Genomic DNA, 19,244 nt, shown 5'->3' on the forward strand with positions numbered 1-19,244 from the left:
TTTGACAAAGTGCATGACTTTTGCTTTAAAACTCTAGAGGCTTGTGCTTTGATTCTCCAGTTGGGGCTTGTCAGAGGCTCCATACAGCATCCCAATCTGTCACACTCACTCAACTCACTCAGACATTTACTTGTTTATTAAACAAACATGCATTAGAGACTAAAGTATTCATGGGTCCCAGAGTGTCCCATTCTCAAGACACAACCAGTCCACTGAAGGAAACAATGACAGCACCGAGAGGAACCATGAAGAACTATGAGAACCCAAATGAGCAAGTGATTCGCTCTTCTTTTGCAAAGGCATGTTATTAGTCACAGATAGCGTGTGATGAACATCAACACAAATGCATAGACACAAGCACACATGTATATGTCTAAATATAAGCATTGTGTACACACATTTTGATTATGGATTATGAGTCAGCAGTGTGCTCTGGTGGAAGGAGACCTTGATTGGGAGGTAGGCAACAAGAGTTAAACTGCTCTAGCTTCCTTACATGGTCCCTGTGTGACCTGAGACACATCCCTGCTTCTCTCTGGCCTTGTATCGCCTGCCTGTAAGATGAGAACAGCATTAGCTCATACAGCCTGGTCCTGTGAGCATCACATTAGATAGTGGATGAGAAGCACCCAGGGTGCTCCCTGATACACAGTAGGTGACGTCCTCTGTGACTGATTTTGGGTGAGAGTCGATGGGAAAGTGCTTTGTAAACTGCATGGTGCACTGTGCCCATAAGTATGAAGGTTGGTACCAGGCATTTACATGTACCTGCACATGTTTGTGTGCGACGGCGGTATGCACTGTGGAGATGGCTATGTGTCCAAACTGGGCATTGAGCTGTGTGGGTAGGGCCATACCTGGCCCCAACCAAGAGACCCCTGGCTGCAGGTGGTGCCATGGAGCGGGGGTGATGCCACCAGTACCCTCTACTCTGCTCTGAGGAGTAAGATGGGTGGGAGTCAAAGGTCTGAGTCCACCTCAAGGGGAGCCTGCCAGTCTGAAGGAAACAGAAAGGGGGCCACCTCTGCAGTGGGAGGATGCTGAGGGAAAGGCAGGAAAGCCTGGTTTTCAATCCTGGCTCTTTTTTTTTTTTTTTTACATTGTATTTCTGGCTCTTTTTTACTGGCTGCATGACCTGGGGCTGCTCTTCTCTCCTCCCTGGGCCTCAGCTTCCTCAGGTTTCATAAACCATTAATGGTAATGTCCACCCCCACAGAGCTGTTGTGAAGATTGAAAGGGGCCACACATGTGGAAGCAGATGGTGCTGTGACTGCACAGGTGCCCAATAAAAGAGAATGCTCCCTCCCTCTTGCATCCCATTTCCCATTTGTTCTACCCAAGCCATCCTCCCTGCAAGAACAATACCTGTGTTAACAAGCCTAGGCACAGGGCCAAACACTAAGGAAAATGTGTGCCTTTATTTTATTTTATACCCGTAATGTGCAGGTTACTATGCTTGGCTAGAGAGGAGACTCATGCCATAGTCAGAGATGGGCCAGAACTGGGAGAGATGGACCTGCCTGGGAGGGCAGGAGAGGACAGGGGAGGGCTTCCTGGACCAAACCATGGAGCAGCAGCTGGGCCCTGGAAGGGGGTGGGGGGGAGGGCAGGAAAAGAGCAGTAACTGGTGGGGGACAAGTGCTAACAGTGGGATGGCCTGAAGTGGGGGTGGGGGCCTGTGGCATCAACCCTAGAGAGAAAATAGATTCAAGGATGGGGCACCTCAGGGCAGCTGTCAGGGCATGTGGTGGTCACCAGCTGACAAAGGAGAGCAGCCTAGGTGGGGGAAACTGCACAAGCAAAGGCATAGAGTTGTGAAAGAGAGGAGGGGAACCAGTCAGGCAGGGGTGAAGGGTGCTCACTGTAATGGGGCTGGAGGAGCAGCCAGATCTGGGGAGGCCTGAAGTGCCAAGACCAAGCTAACAGATGTGCAGATGGTGTTAGCACATGGGAGCCATTCAAGGATGGATCAAGACTGAGTGGCTGATTGGTTGGAAGAGCAGGTATGACCAGAACCTGCTTTTACCTGTCACTGAATCCTCCCATCCTCAGGACCCAGGCAGTGGCTCTACCACCCACCCACAGCCCACCTGGGCCAGCTCAGCCAATGCCTGGAGTCGCTTGGGGCCCTTCCTACCTGCTTGCCCTGAGCTGAGAGACCAGAGTCACCTCTGATGTGGCCTCTGAGGTTGAGTTCACTCTCACCATGCTGGCCTAAGTATGGAGTGGGGTGTGACTTGGATTTTCCTAAGATAGTAGACAATGTGGCACTGGATGTGGTCCTGCACTCAGTTCACCAGGTAATGTGTGCCCTGTCAAAGATCTTGATGTAGGACTGATGGCTGGGTCTCCCCAAGCAGGTACAAAGTTAGCTGAGGAGGTGATGGTGATGGGCTCTCTTCATTATTCCCCATTTGCTCCTCTTGAGCCATGTCATTCCCATTCTGTGCCCCAGGATAATGATTTTTCTTGATTACGTCCTCGCAGCTCCCCTTTTCTGCAAACGAGACACATTGGCATGAGATGGAGGATGATCAGAGAGTTTAGGGTGTTTTTTCCCATGTATTCCTATCTACTGGGTTGTCTTTTGGCGTTGTCTGAGTTCCCTAACCATGGCCATAAACTCCTGTGGGCAGTCCTTGTCCCCATTTATAAACCACTGTCTTATAAACTATTCCCTTGATCTTTAAATTTTTGGAGTGGAAATGGATTTCAGCTGATCAGTCCTTGGGTATCTGGCCATCCCTTGTAAGTTCCCTTAACACTACCCAACTCTGAAAATTATGTCTTCACTAATTTATCTTCAGTTACCCATTGAGTGTGCCATCTGTTTTTTGACAACGTTCTGATTGACACAGAGAGAATGTGAAAAAAATGGAATGTATGAATGTGTGAGTAAAGGATGGAGTGGATGAATGTAATGTGAATAAATACGTGACTGAGGGAATGAGAGAATAGGTTGATCTATAAACTTCCATATTTATTCCACTAATTGCTTTCCTCAAATGACCACTGAGAATACAAGGACAATGGGAAGACAGTGTAAATAAAGTGCAGGCTGCCCTTGAGGATACCATCTCAGGCTCTGTAGACCCGAGAGCTGTCCCGACTGCCAACCTCGCTTTAAATTTCGTCTGCAGATGTTTAAAGGCCAGACTGGCTACATCAGAATCACTATGTGAGCTGTTAGAAATACAGATTCCTGGACCCCACCCTTCTGGATTCTGCTTCAGTAGGTTGGGGAGGGGCCCAGGAATCTATGTTTTTAACCCATTTGCAGGTGAATTTGATATCCAGCCAGATGGGAGAACCACTGAGCTGGCCTACCCACCTCCTCTGAGAGATGAATGGACAGGCACAGAGAAATCACTCATGCCATGTGGCCACCCTCACCAAGCTGTTTAGCTTGGAGGCCTTGCCTCATTTGAGCCTGCTGGTCCAGAGGGGCAGGGTGGTATACATACATAAAGGAGAGAGACAGCCACACAGGCCTGGGTTCCAATCCCAGCTTTGACCTTCTTGTAAGGTGGGACCCAAGGCAAATCACTCAATTGCTCTGCTTCACTTTTCCTGCCAGTACAATGGGGAGATGCCATCTATAGCCCAGGACCATTGTGAGAATTTGAGAAAATTCCTTCTTACAAATCACTGGTGCAGTCTCATGAAGATGTGATGATAACTGTAATTGTTTGAGCACTTACTAAGAACCAAGTACGGTTCCAAATGCTTTACATAAATGGTCTCATTTAATCCCCACAATCACTGTCTATGAAATAAGAGCTATTATCATTCCCGTGCTATGGATGAGGAGACTGAGGCTTAGAGAGTGTGAATAACTTGTCCAAGGTCCCACAGGCAGCATCTGAGTCCTTGCAGGCTGCACTCTTAAGCCCTAAGCTATAAATGGCAGCTCCCTCCCCCTTCTCCTGAAAGGTTAAAACAGAGGGTAGAGCCAATCCTGTGGGGAAAAAACAGAACAAAGACCTCTCAAAGGAAGGAAGCCAAGGGAATGTATGTAAGCAGGCGCCTCAGAGAGTATGGGGGCTCAGTTTGCCCCTAAGCTTCCTGGCAGCTGTAGCAGGAAGGAGGGGGGAAGCAGAATTCCCAAGGTTCCATTTTCTGGAAAAAAGGAGGCACAGAGACATGTCTAAATGGACATTTGTCTTGGGTTGGAATTCCAGAAGAGTTGATCTTGTGGCCGGCTCGGCAAACATCCGGGACCAGAAAATCATCTGTGATTTCATGAGGCGCTAAAAGCCTTATTCTCACACGTGATTCTGAGAGTCAGAAGGCAGAGGGGGAAGAAAACACATAAAATTCTATCCCAGAGGAGAACCTTGCTAGGCTGCAACTTCCCACAGCAGTAAGGGGCATGGGAGGGGACCTAGGCCCTGTTTCTGTGTTTGTCTCTCTCCACAGCACACACCACACAGCCTCTGTGGGAGGAGACGCAGGTCCCTGGTCTACCTGGGGACATGACACTCCTCCAGAGACTGGGCCCAGGGATGGAGGGCACGTGAGCCAGGCTGGTGTTGTGGGTGAGGGTCAGACTTCCAGAGCCTGGGAGCTGTGGGGAGGGCTGGGTCTGTCAGCCTGGGCCTGCAGGAAGAGGCAGAACAGGAGGAGCTAGTTGTGGGATTTGGAGAGGATTATAGCACTGGGGCAAGTGGAAGGGTGTTGTAAGCAGGAGGAGCAGCAGGTGGTGCAGGGTTTGCTTTTCCCCATGCTCAGATATTGCCCCTTTTGCTGTCCGCTTTCCTGGATTTCTGCTTGGTGAGCCTTCCATGCCACCCATCTCAACCCTCCCCACCCACACAGGTGAGGCTGACTTGCCCCCATCCACCAGGATTGAGAAGGGAGAGACCTGTGTCTGAATCACCTTCTGCCCAACACTGCAAGACCAGTCTGCCTTCTCCAGCTCAGGCATCTTGGCCCACTTTGTGGTCCAGTACGATGTAGTCATGGAGGGCATCACTGGAGACGTGCAGGTGAGGGAGCCAGGGGAATGGAAAGAGTCAGACAGGCCTGGCCAGTAATCTGGCTTCTGCAAGTTGCTCATCTGGTTTTCCCTAGAGATCAGTGAGGACGAGTGAACACGGACAGAATGTAGTATAGGGACACATGACTTCACACCATAGGAGACACATGTGCTTCCTCTAAGTGTTAGAGACCTGGAACTGTATAAATTGAATAAAACTCCAAATGAACCCATTCCTTTTTTTTCTTTTTTTTAAGATTCTATTTATTTGAGTGAGAGAGAGAGAGCACGCAGGAGCAGGGCAGGGGGAGGGGGAGGGGCACAGGGAGAAGCAGACTCCCCACCGAGCAGGGAGCCCCCCACACAGGGCTCCATCCCAGGACCCTGGGATCATGACCTGAGCTGAAGGCAGATGCTTAACCCACCGAGCCACCCAGGCACTCTGAAGTGTATCCATTCCTAATTGAATCGAGTTATAGCCCACTCTTAACCAGTCCTTTTGGAAAGTGAACCATTGGCCCGTAATTGGTCTCTCACACTCATGGGGCTCTCACAATTTCTGCAGCTCTGATGCTCTCATGTTCCCTCACACTTTCTTGCCGTCTCTAAGTTTTAAGAATTCTTTTTGCCTCACCTGAGCCATCGGCCTAAACAGGGAGCCCTTAATTCTGAGCTCACACATTCGTGAAGAATATGCAGAGATCCCATGCTCTGCCAGAGGGTTAGAGCACGGATCCAAGACCCTTGGCTTGACAACAACGATTGCATGGCAGCCTGAGATGTCTGCTCCCAGCCTTCCTTTCCTGCCATACCTCTCACCACCTGCAGCACACAAACCACCCTCTGGCTGCCCCACACCACACCACACCACACCACACCACACCACACCACACCACACCATACAACACCACACCACATGCCTTTCTTCAAAAACACCTGAATTTGCCACCCATTTGTTTCTGAGCATTTGCTCATACTATCTGCTTGCCCTGGGAATGTCTTCTCCCTCTTTTCTCCACTTGTCCTCGTCCTTGAAGACCTAGCTCAAGTGCCACCTCTCTGATGACCCCAGCCCACGGACAATTCCTCTGTCTGCTCTGGGCTAATATAGTGCTTTGGTAACACCTCTTCCCATGCACATATTTACTCATTCATTCATACGTGGATACATCACCACCAAGCAGAGCTACTCTAGCCCAGTCCTGTCCTCATTGACTCTGGGATCTCAGAAATGAGGTGGACACAACCCCTAGTCTTCCTTTGGAACATCCCAGTCCCTAAGCAGCCGGATACATAGAGCTTCGGCAGTCATAAACAGTTCTAAATGCTGCGTATAAATCTGTAATGGGTTATGTGCAGATACCGCTGAGGAGGGTTCCAGGAAAGCCTTCCTAAAGGAGTTGGCCTTTAAATTAGCCTGGGAAAATATGAATAGATTCTACCTCTGCCTGGATCGATAGTGTGAAGGGAATAGCATGCAGAGAGAGTGGGGGACAGTATGTGCAGAGGCACAGAGGTATGGTACAGCCTGTTGTGTAGGGGGAATAAAATAATTCTCTCTCAGAATAGGAGCTGAGGGTACCCTGCCAGTAGGTGGCAGCAGGGGCCTTAACCTGGTGTTCAATCATGTGGGTGTGTAAATTGAGGTATTTGTCGGCTTCCTATTCTTTACCTTTTTGACCATTGCCTGGAGCAGAACTATAATTAGAACAGATGTAATTAGGCACTAAATAGCAAGACAGATACTCCCATTTACTGTGTGCCCTGACTCCTGCATCCCCTACCAAGAACCCCTCAATTGACCTCCCATTCCTGCTTGAGTATGCCCATCTTTCAAAATCCAGCACATTCACCCCTTCATTCACTCAGTTGGGACTCCGTACGTACCTAATCTGCTTCATGCCCACTGCTGGCTGATGCTGGGAACCCTGAAGTGCATCACACACAGATCCTATTCACTGTCTCTGGGTGAAACAGACACACACACACACACACACACACACACACACACACACACACACAAGATGAGAAGTGCTCTTCCAGTGACAACACAAGCTGGGATGGATGCCATCGCGAGGGAAGAAGGTGGTCAAGCAGGGCTCCCCGGCCGAAGTAAAGACCGACCTGGGTTAAAGAATACAAAACCGTGTACCAAGTTGGGAGAGGGGCTGTGGAAAGGGAAAGGCATTCTAGCCAACCGGGGGCTGCCTGATACAGGGAATAAAGGCTGGAAATACCCAGGGGTGTTTAGGGAGCCTCAAGTAGGTTGGAGTTCCTGGAGCATTGATTTGAGGCACAAGAAACGGTAAGAGGTGAGACCGAAGGCTACGAGTGCTGCAGGGGCATGATAAGGAACATGGAATATGTCTTGAAGGTGACAAGGGAGCCATGAGAGGGAATAACATTATGGGGTTTGAGTTTAGAAAGACCCGACTGAGCAGCTGCTGCAAAGATGCATGGATGGGAGGGGCCACAATAGAAGCAGCAGAACCAAAGAGAAAGAAGTCTTGAATCTGGGTTTTGTTAGTTTGGGATGGAGAGGAAGGGTGGGCCTGAGATATATCCAGCAGATTAAACCAGAAGGAATCTGTGGCTGGTTGGATGTGGGGAGTGAGGGGCACAGGAAGATTCAAGGGTGACACCAAGGTTTGTATCTGGAGTGACCATGTGGATGATAGGGTCTGTAAATGACAAAGGCACACAAGGGCAGGATGGGGGAAATATATGAATTTATTGTTTGGGCAAAATACATTGGAGGCATCTTCAGACACCCAAGGGAATGGGTCCAACGGTGATCAGGTATGCAGTTGTGGAGGGGAAAGAGTGGAGAGCATTGGATTGGAGAAAGAGGTATTGGGTCATCATGGAGATTCAGGGACTGAAAATACGAGAGCTAGGGAAGTGACCCAGGGAGAATGTGTTGAGCCAGAAGAGCAGATCCAGGATGGCAATTGCTAAGGCACAGCTTCCCAGTCCAGCAGCCATTGATCTCCTCAGCTCTCTGGGTATCCAGCCCCACCAGCTGCCAGCAGTCTGCTCAGAGCTCTATATCCCCACCGTTTCCCTCCATTGTGCTACACAAGCATAATCATTTTCTTTGCATGCCACGACTGAAAACAATTTATCAGGAAGCACTGCTTAAGGGACGGGGGAGAAAATGGAGCTCAAGTAAGAGGCTGAATCAAATGGGCCAGAAATCTGGTAGGAGAATAAGGAGAGTTTGCCATCTCTGATTCCCAGGACAGAAGATTCTTCTTGGGACCAAAAGTGATTGCCAGTTGTGAAATACATCAGGGAGCTGCAGTCCAATAAGAATCAAAATACACCCATGGAGTTTGGAAACCAACTAGTTATTGTTGCCTTTAGTGAGAGAAGAGTCAGTGTGTGGTGGGGGCTGAAGCCAGTCTGTGGTGTGGAGAGGAATAAGCTGGAGGTGGGCAGACCACTGTAGGTGATGATTTCATTACCTTGGCATGCTGCAGGGAGGAGAGAAGATGGTTTGAAGTTTTGATGGGATTGGGATCAATGGGGACTGTCTTAGTGGATGGAAGAGACACAACACTTTCCGCATCCTAAAGAAGACCCAGTAGCATGTGTGGGGCAGGTTGGAGAGAAGGGTCTGACTGGTGGAGGAGGTGCCGGAGGCTGGGAGTGCATGGGGTCCAGGACAGGACTGTCTGGTCCTTAATAGAGGAAGAGGTGTATGGGTGTGTGAACCCTGTGCAAGGGTGGCATGGGCAGTCCAAGGGACATGGCCTGGTGCCCTTAATTTTCTTCATTAGGAAGGAAAGGAAACATTTCCTGCCAAGTGAGGTGGCATGGCAGCTGAGGGGAGCGTGAGAGTTTGGTGCCCTGGGTCATGCTTCTGGCTTATAAGATGTGAGGTGTGAGGCCACCATGAGGAGATAAGAATGTGATTTTTCTGGAAACACTCACCTGCCCAGGTTATGGGAGGAATAGGAGGGCAGCTGGTCTCTGCCTTGGCTGGGCCTGGGCAGTTGCAAGATGGACGACCCAGGCCTTTGAGAACTGCTGTAGAGTGCCAGGGGAAAGTGGAGACAGAGCCCCCATATGCACTTGTGAATTAATTCAAAGGCTGGAGTGGAAGGAAAGAGCAAGATGTCCTCCTTTATCCTCCTTTCCCCCTGAGAGAGGAGGAGATAGTGTGTTCAGCCTTGCCATTCAGAGAGCTCCTGAATGGCAGAGAGGAGAATAAAGCTGGCTGTCCCAAGGCAGGGCTTACTTCAGGCTACTGAGCGGCATAGACCCTCCGCAAGCCCATACTTCCCTAGGCTGAGCTGACACTGGTCCTGGGGGCCCTCCCAGCTCCCCCCTCCACTTCCCTTAGCTGTTCCAGCCCCCAAGCTCTGCAGAGGGGAGATGGAGTGGGGGAAGGGGGTCAGCAGCCAATCACATCCCTGGCAGGCCAAGGCATCTGCACCTGGTCTAACCAATCCCCTCTGAACAAACAGCTCACTCAGCCTCTGCTCCCTCCTTCCCTGCTTACTCTGCCCAGCAACAGCAGAAAGGAGGTTTAAGGAGGAGAGGGAAGCCCTGCAAACTCCCAGCCCCTGGCAGCAATGGAGCTGGGCCCCTGGCTCACTCTATAGAGGGAGGTTAAAACAATACTTACAGTTCCTGGAGCCCAGGCAAAATGTCCCCAGGGGCCCTCAAGACTGTGCAAGTCAGCTCTCATGGACAGGAACTCACATATTACAGAGATCCTGATCCTTGGAGCCTTGGGCCACAAGCCAGTCTCATTCACTCCACAGCTCTGGGGCAGGCCCTGGGCTGACAGCCTGAACAGCAGAGACACAGTTCTGGTGGAGGAGATGGACATTGAAACAAACAATCGCACAGATGCCTAATTTAACTAGAAACAGAGGCAGGGCCTAGGGAGGAAAAAGGCAGGGTGTTATGTTGGAGAACAAGAGGGGACCTGAGTTAGACTGCCTTTCACAGTTCTTGTTGGTTTTACTTCTTTTTGTCCAGATTTACGAGGGCTATTTTATTCATTACTTTGCCCCCATAGCCCTCCCACCTGTCAAGAAAAACGTGGTATTCCTTATTGACATGAGCGGCTGGCTCTAAGTTTGGCACCACGATGAAGCAGGTAGCAAGGACCCAGCAGACCTGTCATAGCTCTTGTTTTAGAAGGCTCGGAAAGCAGAGAGTATGGGAACAGTGGTCCCCTGGGACCAGAGACTCTACCTCCCTTCACCCTGGGATCTTATAGGCCGAGGCCTACCTTAGGGTCCTGGTAACCTTGCACATCAGGAGCCATGTAGACCCGAAACCACAGAATACTGGGAACATTGAAACACTGGACAATGGGACTGTAACCATCAAGACCCTTAATGACAAAACTTCAGATCGCCAAGGGGCCCAGAGTCATAGAACCTGCAAGCTGGAGAACTCTGGTGTCATAAAACCTGAGTCAACAAATAAAAAGAAAATCATAGTCAATTTAGACTCTGAACCTTCCAGAGGCCACAGGTTTGTTTTGTGCTGGTTTGTTTATTTTACTTCAAAGCCAGAAAAATACAGTGCACTGGTATTGTAGTGCGTGCTTAGAAACTACAGAGTCCTGGGTCCATCTAGATCTAAATATTGTAGCCCTTCTACCAGAGTACCCTTAGAACAGAATACTGGAGCCATAGGCCAAAGAGATTTTGAGTTTAGAACCTGAATCCATAAAGTTCTGGAAGCAGTATTTTGAACTCCAATACTCTGGGACTCTAGAATTATAAAATTCAAGTGACCTGGAGCAGTATAGTCTATGTGCCTTGAAGTTCTGAACCATAGAGCCCATGGGACCTAAGGCTACTAACTTGTATTTTAGGGTGTAACCAAACCGGGGGAAGGGAAATATTGAGAGCTGTCTTTTGCAGTCTTAAGTGTAGGGGAAAGGATATACCCAACTCCAAACTTTTCTAGCCTTTCCATCTCAACTAAGGTCAGGAAAAAGCTGAGGAGCACTTGTGGAGGTCATAGTTCAGGGGCATAGGTGCCCTAAAAGACTGAGACCTGAGCATCGAACTATGAGATGCTTCTCCTTCCCCCACACAGTATCACCACATGCACTGCATTCCTGTATAACAACAGGAGATTACAGCTGACAGAACTGGAAACCTAGACTCTTTAAGAAAGAATATCCCGAGAAACCCAAGACAATGGAGGAGTCAAAAACAAGGACCCTAAAAGAAAATTTTGCCTCTGACACATGCAACTGTAGCAACTAGCAAGCACAACCTAATTCCTAGCCAGATAAACATAGAATCTCCCACTAAAGACCTATTTACCTCAGGTCTTTTTACGTGATACATCATGTCTGCTTTCACCAAAAACTTACAAGCCACGCTAAAATGAAAAAACACAGTCCAAAAAGATGAATCAACCATCAGAACCACACTGATATGGCAGAGAAATTATTAGACCTGGAATTTTAAATGGCCATGACTAATATGCTACGGGCTCTAATGGGAAAAGTGGATAACATGCAAGAACAGACAGGTAATGCAAACAGAGATGGATACCCTGAGAAAAGCAAAAGTAAATGCTAGAAATATAAAACACTGTAACAGGAATGAAAAATGCCTTTGGTGTGGGCTCGTTAGGAGACTGAACATGGACAAAGAACAAGTCAATAAGCTTGAGGATGTGTTAATAGGAACTTCCCAAACTGAAAAGCAAAGAGAATAAAGAATGTAAAACAAAATAAGACAAAAGAGAATATCTAAGAACTGTGTACAATTACAAAAGTACAACACATATGTGTAATGGGAACACCAGAAGGAGAAGAAAGAAAATAACAGAAGAAATATTTGAAGGAATACTGGGTACAGATTTTCCAAAATAAATGACAGTCACTAAACCACAGGTCTAGGAAGCTCAGAGAACACCATGCAGGATAAATACCAAAAAGATCTGCACATAGGCATATCCTATTCAAACTGCAGAAAATCAAAGGAAACGTTCTAAAAAAGAAAAAAAAAGCCCATGGAGAAGATCACCTTACTTATACAGGAACAAGAATAAGAATTACCTTGGACTTCTCTTGAGAAACCATGCAACCAAAAAAAAAAAAAAAAAAAAGAGTGAACTGAAATATTTAACGTGTGGAAGAACAACAAAACAAAGCAAACAAACAAACAAAAAAACCCCAAAAACTACCAGCCTAAAATTCTGTATACAGCAAAATTGTCTTTCCAACGTGAAAGAGATAGAAAGACTATTAGGCAAACAAAAATTGAGGGAATTGTTGCTGGTAGACCTGCCTTGCACAGGCAAATGTGAAAAAAAGTTTTCAGAGAGAAGGGAAGTGGTGTAGTTCAGATATTTGGGTCTACATAAAGAAAGAAAGAGTGTTAGGGAAGGAATGAATTAAGGTAAAATGAACTCTTTTCTTTTTTAATTAATTGTTCTAACAAAAACTGTTCAAAATAATAACAGAAATAATGTGTTCAGTGAATACAGCTTATTGATAATTGAAATTAATGACTGCAATGTTATATAAGAGACAGGAGGGGTGGATTGGGAATATTCTGTCATGAGGTACTTGTACTACACATGAAGCTATAGTGTTTTTTGAAAGCGGACTTGGATTAGTTGTAAAAGCATATTGCACACTCTAGGGAAACCACTAAGAAAAATAATTTGAAACCATAATGGCTCTGCTAAAAGACAAGAGAAAATGGGATCATATAAAACACTCAGTTAAAACCACAGAAGACAGAAAAAGAGTAGAAGACCGAAAAAAAGGAGGAAGGAAGGAAGGACGGAAGGACGGAAGGAAGGAAGGAAGGAAAAGAAAAGAAAAACAAGGGCAGCAAGTAGAAAAGGGTTAAAAACATGGCAAATATTATTGTACCTATAACAGTGATCACTTTAACTGTGAATGGTCTAAATACACCTATTAAAAGACAGAGACTCTCAGTGTTGATTAAAACCAAACAGAACCTAACAAAAACAAACAAACAAAAAAACCAGACCCAACGATGTGTTGTCTACAAGAAACCCATTTTAAATATAAAGACACAGACAGATTAAAAGTAGTGGGTATGGAAAAAAATAAAAGATACCATGCTGAACACTAATAAAAAAGCTGGAGCAGCTATATTAATTTCAGACAAAGTAGACTTTAGAGCATGTAAATTATCAGGGATAAAGAGATGCATTGTATAAAGGAACAAAAAGCAAATTTCCCTGACAGATAACACACTGCTTGATCTCTTGGTAGATATGGCATCGTTTGCATGGAGGATCTGATTCACAAGATCTATATTACTGTAAAGTGTTTCAAAGAAGCAAAAGACTTCCAGTGGCCCTTCAAATTATCTTCTCCATGAGGTGGAATGAAGAAAAGATCACCCATTTTGTGGAAGGTGCAGATGCTGGCAATAGGGAAGACCAGATCAACAGCTTATTAGAAGGATAAACTAAGGTATCTACCATCATTATTCCTGCAATCTGGCCAGTTAATACACAACGACTGCTTTCAGACTGAAAAAGAAATCTTATATAACTATAATTATATAATGGCTCTCCAAGAAGACATGACAATCCTTAATGTGTAATGCACCTAACAGTAGAACGTCAAAAGACATGAGGCAAACACTGATAGAAACTGCAAGGAGAAATAGATGAAACCGCTGTTATATAGTTAGAGACTTCAGCTCCCTTCTATCACAAATGGACAGATCCAGCAGGCACAAAATCAGTAAGGACATAGTTTAACTGAACAACACCATCAATCAGTTGGATCTAATTGACATCTACACAGTACCTCATCCAACAACAGCACAATACACAACCGTCTCAAGCTCACGTCGAACATTTGCCAAGGTAGACTCCATTGTGGGCCATAAAACACGCCTTAACAAATTTAAAAGAATATAAATCGTACAATAAATATATGCTCTCAGACCAAGTGGAATTAAACTAGAAATCAGTAACAGAAAGATAGCTGGAAAATCTCAGTAGATTAAACAACATACTTCTAAAAACATAATTTGTCTCTGGTTAACGGGAGATTCTCGGGAAGGGCCATCATGCTCTATGTTGCAGTCCTCTGAATGAAAACAAGAATGAATGGTTAAATCCTTAAAACCATACAACACTTAGGCCTTAGTACCTTGTATAGAAATAACCTTTCAGCCTTGAGCAAGACCTCAGCTCCCTATTCCAGAATGTGTGACCTGAGCTCATCCTGTGGCAGGAAAGACTCTGATCCACTTGAAAGCATTCAAGGCATCTTCTATCAGTTTAAGGTGTAGAGAAAGGTGGGCCACAAGTGGTATTCCTTGTGGTCTCTGAAATCTATAACAATATAAAATTTTGAAGGCATAATGTTTAACATCTCCAGAATATGGATTTGAGTCCCTGGTTCATCGGTGACTAGTTGTGTGACCCTGAGCAAGTCACTCCAACTCTCTGAGCCTCAGCGTTGTCACTGATAAAACGGGTATAATATCAGTACCTTTTTCATTGTGTTGCTATGACAATTAAATGAGCTGATGCATCTAAGCATTTGGCACAGTGCCTGGAACATAACAAGTGCCCCATAAGTGGTACCTAATTCTAGGACCTACATTCCGTATTCCCCGAACCTCCTATGTGCCCAGCCCTATGCTAGGTATTGTCATGGAGAAGGGAGCCAAAAGGAAGAAGCATTCGAAGCCCTGTTCTCAGAGGGCTCAACATCTCTGTGGAAAATGAAAATATTCTACGTATGACAGTCAGCAAACCATCTGGGACAGGGAAAAGCTGGGTACAAGGGGCATGGGTCAAAGTAAGCAATCAAGGAAGGGCTGCTCAGAGAAGGAGCAGTGAAGATACGGATAAGTAAAGGGGAAGTGGGAAGGTCTGTTATCCAAGGGGCTCAACAAGAGCAAAGTTGTGGAGAAAAAAAAAAATGGAATCTGGGTTATCTGGGGGCTGGTGAGAAGACCCGCCTGGAAGAAATGGAAGATGAGGTAAAAGAACAGATTACATAGGGCAGAACTAAAGCATGCCAAAGTCACTGAAAGGAAGTTATAAAGACCTAGAATCATAAAGCTCTTAAGCTTTAAGGTCCTGGAATCACTGAATCCTGGGTCATGCGGTCCAGGAACCATGGAACACACAGGATTCTAGCACCCTGAATGCATAGAGCTTGAACCTTCTAGACCACCACTGTCTAATAGAACTATCTTGATGATGGAAATGTTCTAAAGTTCTGAGGTGTCCCATACAGTAGCCACTGCTCTGCAATAACTCTCGTGTGGTTATTGGACACTTGAAATGTGGCTACTGAAAATAAAGAAACAGGATTTAACATTTTTTTCCTTTTAATTTTAACTAACTTACGTTTAAGTAGCTACATGTGGCTAGCAGTTACCATTGGACAGTGTAGGTCTAGACTTAGATCCATAGGGCCTATAGCATTTTGCCCTGAGAATTCTAGACTTCCGGAGTGCCAGAGTCCGAGAGCCTTAAAACCATACAGCACTTAGGCCTTGGTACCTTGTATAGACATAACCTTTCAGTCTTGAGCAAGACCTCCAGCCTTGGTCCATCTCCTTCACTTTCATCCATATCCCACAGACTGAAAAGGCCACGAATGTGATCCTGGGTGACCTGCGGGTCAACGACCACTCCAACATCATCACCTTTTCTGACTCGGTTAGTGTCTAGAAAGCTGGAGGCTCCATCCAGGCTACCATCCAGAATATCCACAGCACCAAGGACTACCTGGGTCACATGGAAGCTGATGGTTGTAAGTGTTAGACCTACCCACTCAAATGGATGGGCTGTGGTAATGTGGGGAATTCCTTTTTATTTATTATTTATTATTTATTTATGTTTTCTGTTTTAGGTAGGCTCCACACTCAACGTGGGGCTCAAACTCCTGACCCTAAGATTAAGAATCATGTGCTCTACCGCCTGAGCCAGCCAGGTGTCCCAGATGTGGGGAACTCTTGAAATGCTCCCTTCATTCCCCCATCCACCTCACCTCTCACAATACCTGAAATATCACTATTATATTTTATCCAAATATGTCCCTTCATCCTTCTGGGTCCCTTTTCCTAGCAGAAAGGACATAGCACTATGTATTTTAGGGCACATTCTTCTTTGGCCCTGAGTTTCTTTAAAGCATATACTCAGAAGAATTTGCCAAAACTTTTTAAAATCAATAATCTACATATTTATTTCCAAGCATTTGGTCAAGCTGCCGTCCTGATTCTGGCTTTTGATCAGTCGTCTCTCGGAAAAGTACTGAAGTCTCCCCCACCCACCACCTCCTGTCAACTCAGCCCTTTCTTACCCTGTAGCATGGAGGTGGGGTTGCTATCATTGGGGAGCTGCCTGTCTGACTAGAGAATTAAGATATCCCCCCAAGAAACAGGCAAATCATAGTCTGAGACAGGGAATGATAAAAGCCAAGGACATGTGGGCCCCACTGTCAGATCTCAGGGAACCTGTGTGGGAGTGGGGGAGTTGGGAAGGATAAGTAGCAGAAACAGTCTGAGCAAAGATAAGGAGAAATGACTGAGCCTGAGAGGTTGGTGAGGTGCCCAGAGTGTCTGCAATGGGGATAGAAATAACGAGAAAAGATGGTCTCACAGTCAGCTTCCCAATTAGGGACCAACGTTCAACCAGCTCTGCTAAACCATAGCAATGCTAAACCACAGCAATCAGGAGACTGGACGGGGCCCCAGTGTGGGGAGGATTCCTCTCATCATCTTCCTGACAGATGGGGAGCCCACAGCCAGTGTGATGACCCCCAGGGTGATCCTCTCCAACATCTGTCAGGTGCTGGGCAACAGGGTGTCCCTTTTCAGTTTGGCCTCTGGGGATGAGGCTGACTTCCCATTGCTGTGTCACCTGCCCCTGGAGAACTAGGGAGCAGCCCGGTGCATGTATGAGGGCACTGATGCATCCCTACAGCTGGAGGACCTCTATGAGGAGGGCCTCTCCATGCCTCTGCTGGCAGACGTGCATCTGGACTGCCTGGGTGGCTTGGTTGGGGCCTCCCCTTGGGCCTTTCCCCCCAGTTATTCTGGGGGCTCAGAACTGGTGGTGGCAGGACAAGTGCAGGCAGGCAGGCAGGCAAGCAGGAACTGGGCATCCACCTGGCAGCCCGTGGCCCCAAGGGTCAGCTTCTTGTGGCCTGCCACAGTGAGGTGGCCACCAACAGCAGCCAGAAGAACTTTGGTGTCCCAGGGGAGCCAGCCTACTATGTAGCCCACTTCACTGGCTGCCTCTGGGCCTACATCACCATTGGAGAGTTGCTGAGGGGTGCTTCCCAGCCCGTGACACCACCACTCTCCACCTGCTGGCTGCCAAAGTCCTCAACCTGTCCCTTGAATACAACTTTGTCACACCTCTGACTTCACTGGTCATGGTGCAGCCCAAGGAGGCAAGTGGGAAGGCCAGGATACAGACTTCCACTGCAGCTGGACCAGGCACCATTATGCCCTCACCCACCAGCAGGCATGGCCTAGAGACAGGCACAGCCCAGTCAGCCTTGGTACCCAAGGTGTCTCCCAAATCAAGGCTTGTGAAACCAAGGTCCTATTTATCCTCAACGACTCCTGCCTCTACAGAAATTATGCCCAGTTCCAAGGAGTTGGAGCCGCTGGGTCAGAGCACTAAGTACCCTATCCACCCCAGCACACCCAAAGCCCCCAAATCCAGCACGACAGGATTCTGGACCTTTGGTTCAGCCAACTCTCAGAATAAAAACTGCTGCCTTTGGGCCCTCAAACTCTGGTGCCCTGTTGCTTACGAAGCCCAGCGCACCATCACACCAGAATCCTGGTACCCTATTACCCATGAATTCCAAGACACAAGTCCCACCTCTGAATCCTGGCACCCTATCCCAGCCCAAAGTTGGCATTATGAAACATGTTATTCCACTGCCCTCCGAACCTGGTGCTCCATCACAACCCAAACTGGGTGTTCTATCACACTCTCAACCTGGGGTACTCACATCACAGTCACCCAAAAGCTTGCCACAGCCCAAGCCTGGAGTCTCCACACTTCAGATCCTCAAATACCTACCACACACTAGACCAAATGTTCCTGCTCACACGACCCCAGACAATCTGTCACACCCTAACCCCAGGATCCTCTTACCTTAGACCCCTAAGATAATCCCATCACCTCTTAAATCTAGTACCCTACCTCCCCAAAATTACCCAAGCTTATCATTTTCCAAACCTAAGACCCCAATCCCCAATAAACCCAGAACCCCATTACCCCCCAGACCTGCCAGACCTATGCCCCCACCTCCTCAGGATCTAAGCACATTCACAAGCACAACCTCAAGTCCTGCAAGTCCCAGCAGTACCATGACCACCTCTGTCCTTGGAGAAGCCCTCCCTATTACCTTTGACTCCGCCTTGCCCTCTCAGCTGCCCCGAGAAAGCTCTGGCATCAGCATGACCTGCTGCTGGGGCCCCAAAGCACCAGGCAAATTCTGGGACTCTCTGTGTCAGAAGTCCCAACAGTGAGCCTACCGAGCAGCTCCAGGCCTGTGCCAGAAGGCAGCCCCCCAAACCTGCCAGTCTCGCTGCCTTCTGGCACCCTCCCTGAGGCAGTCAGCCTACTCCATCTCCCTGAGGAGCTAGAGCTGCTGTCTGAGTCAATGGTGGAGTCCATGATCATGGAGTCCTTGAATCCACCGGCTTTCTATACCTTCCTCACTCCTGATGAAGATGGTGAGTGCCATGGGCAAGAGGTCAAGCCATGCGGGGGAGGTATGAATGGAGAGCTCCAGGGATTGGGAGCGTACAAGGCTTCTGCAGAATCTAGTGATGACAGTTGCCTGATTGCTTGCTTTGAAACTTTGAATCAGCTACTTAACCTCTCTGGGCCTCAGTACATAAGCACAGAATTAGGGGAGGGAGGTTAAGACTGGGAAGGCTAAACAGAAACAATCTGGTCAAGCTGAGGTTTTGACATTTGCTTTGTCGGACAAGAGAATTGCTCATGCTTCCCAAGCAGGGTAGGGATACGGGGTTCTAAATGGAAGCACCACTGGGTAAGACAGGTCTGATTAGTTCTTTTGTGCTCTGTAAACCGCCCTGCTAACAGAGAGGGGTACACAAATTGGAAAAGATAATAATTATTATCTTTAAATTGCCCAAAGACTGTGAAGTAATAACAGTTAACATTTTTTTAGTCCTTCCTATGTGCAGGTAGTCGTCTACATTTTGCACTTTCAGTCCCTCATTTAATACGCACACACACACACACAACCTGTTGACATCTGCATTTTACT

At 47.3% G+C, this 19,244-nt stretch overlaps 1 pseudogene; it reads left to right on the plus strand.

The window, feature by feature from the left end:
• Nucleotides 1-762: 762 nt before the first annotated feature.
• Nucleotides 763-18,681, plus strand: LOC148161281 (inter-alpha-trypsin inhibitor heavy chain H6-like; annotated as a pseudogene).
• The last annotated feature ends 563 nt before the right edge of the window (nt 18,682-19,244 follow it).

The sequence above is a fragment of the Eumetopias jubatus genome, unplaced genomic scaffold, assembly GCF_037043125.1.
Source record: "Eumetopias jubatus isolate StellerSeaLion01/CBP00866 unplaced genomic scaffold, mEumJub1_p1.0 scaffold_278, whole genome shotgun sequence".
NCBI classification, from domain to species: Eukaryota; Metazoa; Chordata; class Mammalia; order Carnivora; family Otariidae; genus Eumetopias; species Eumetopias jubatus.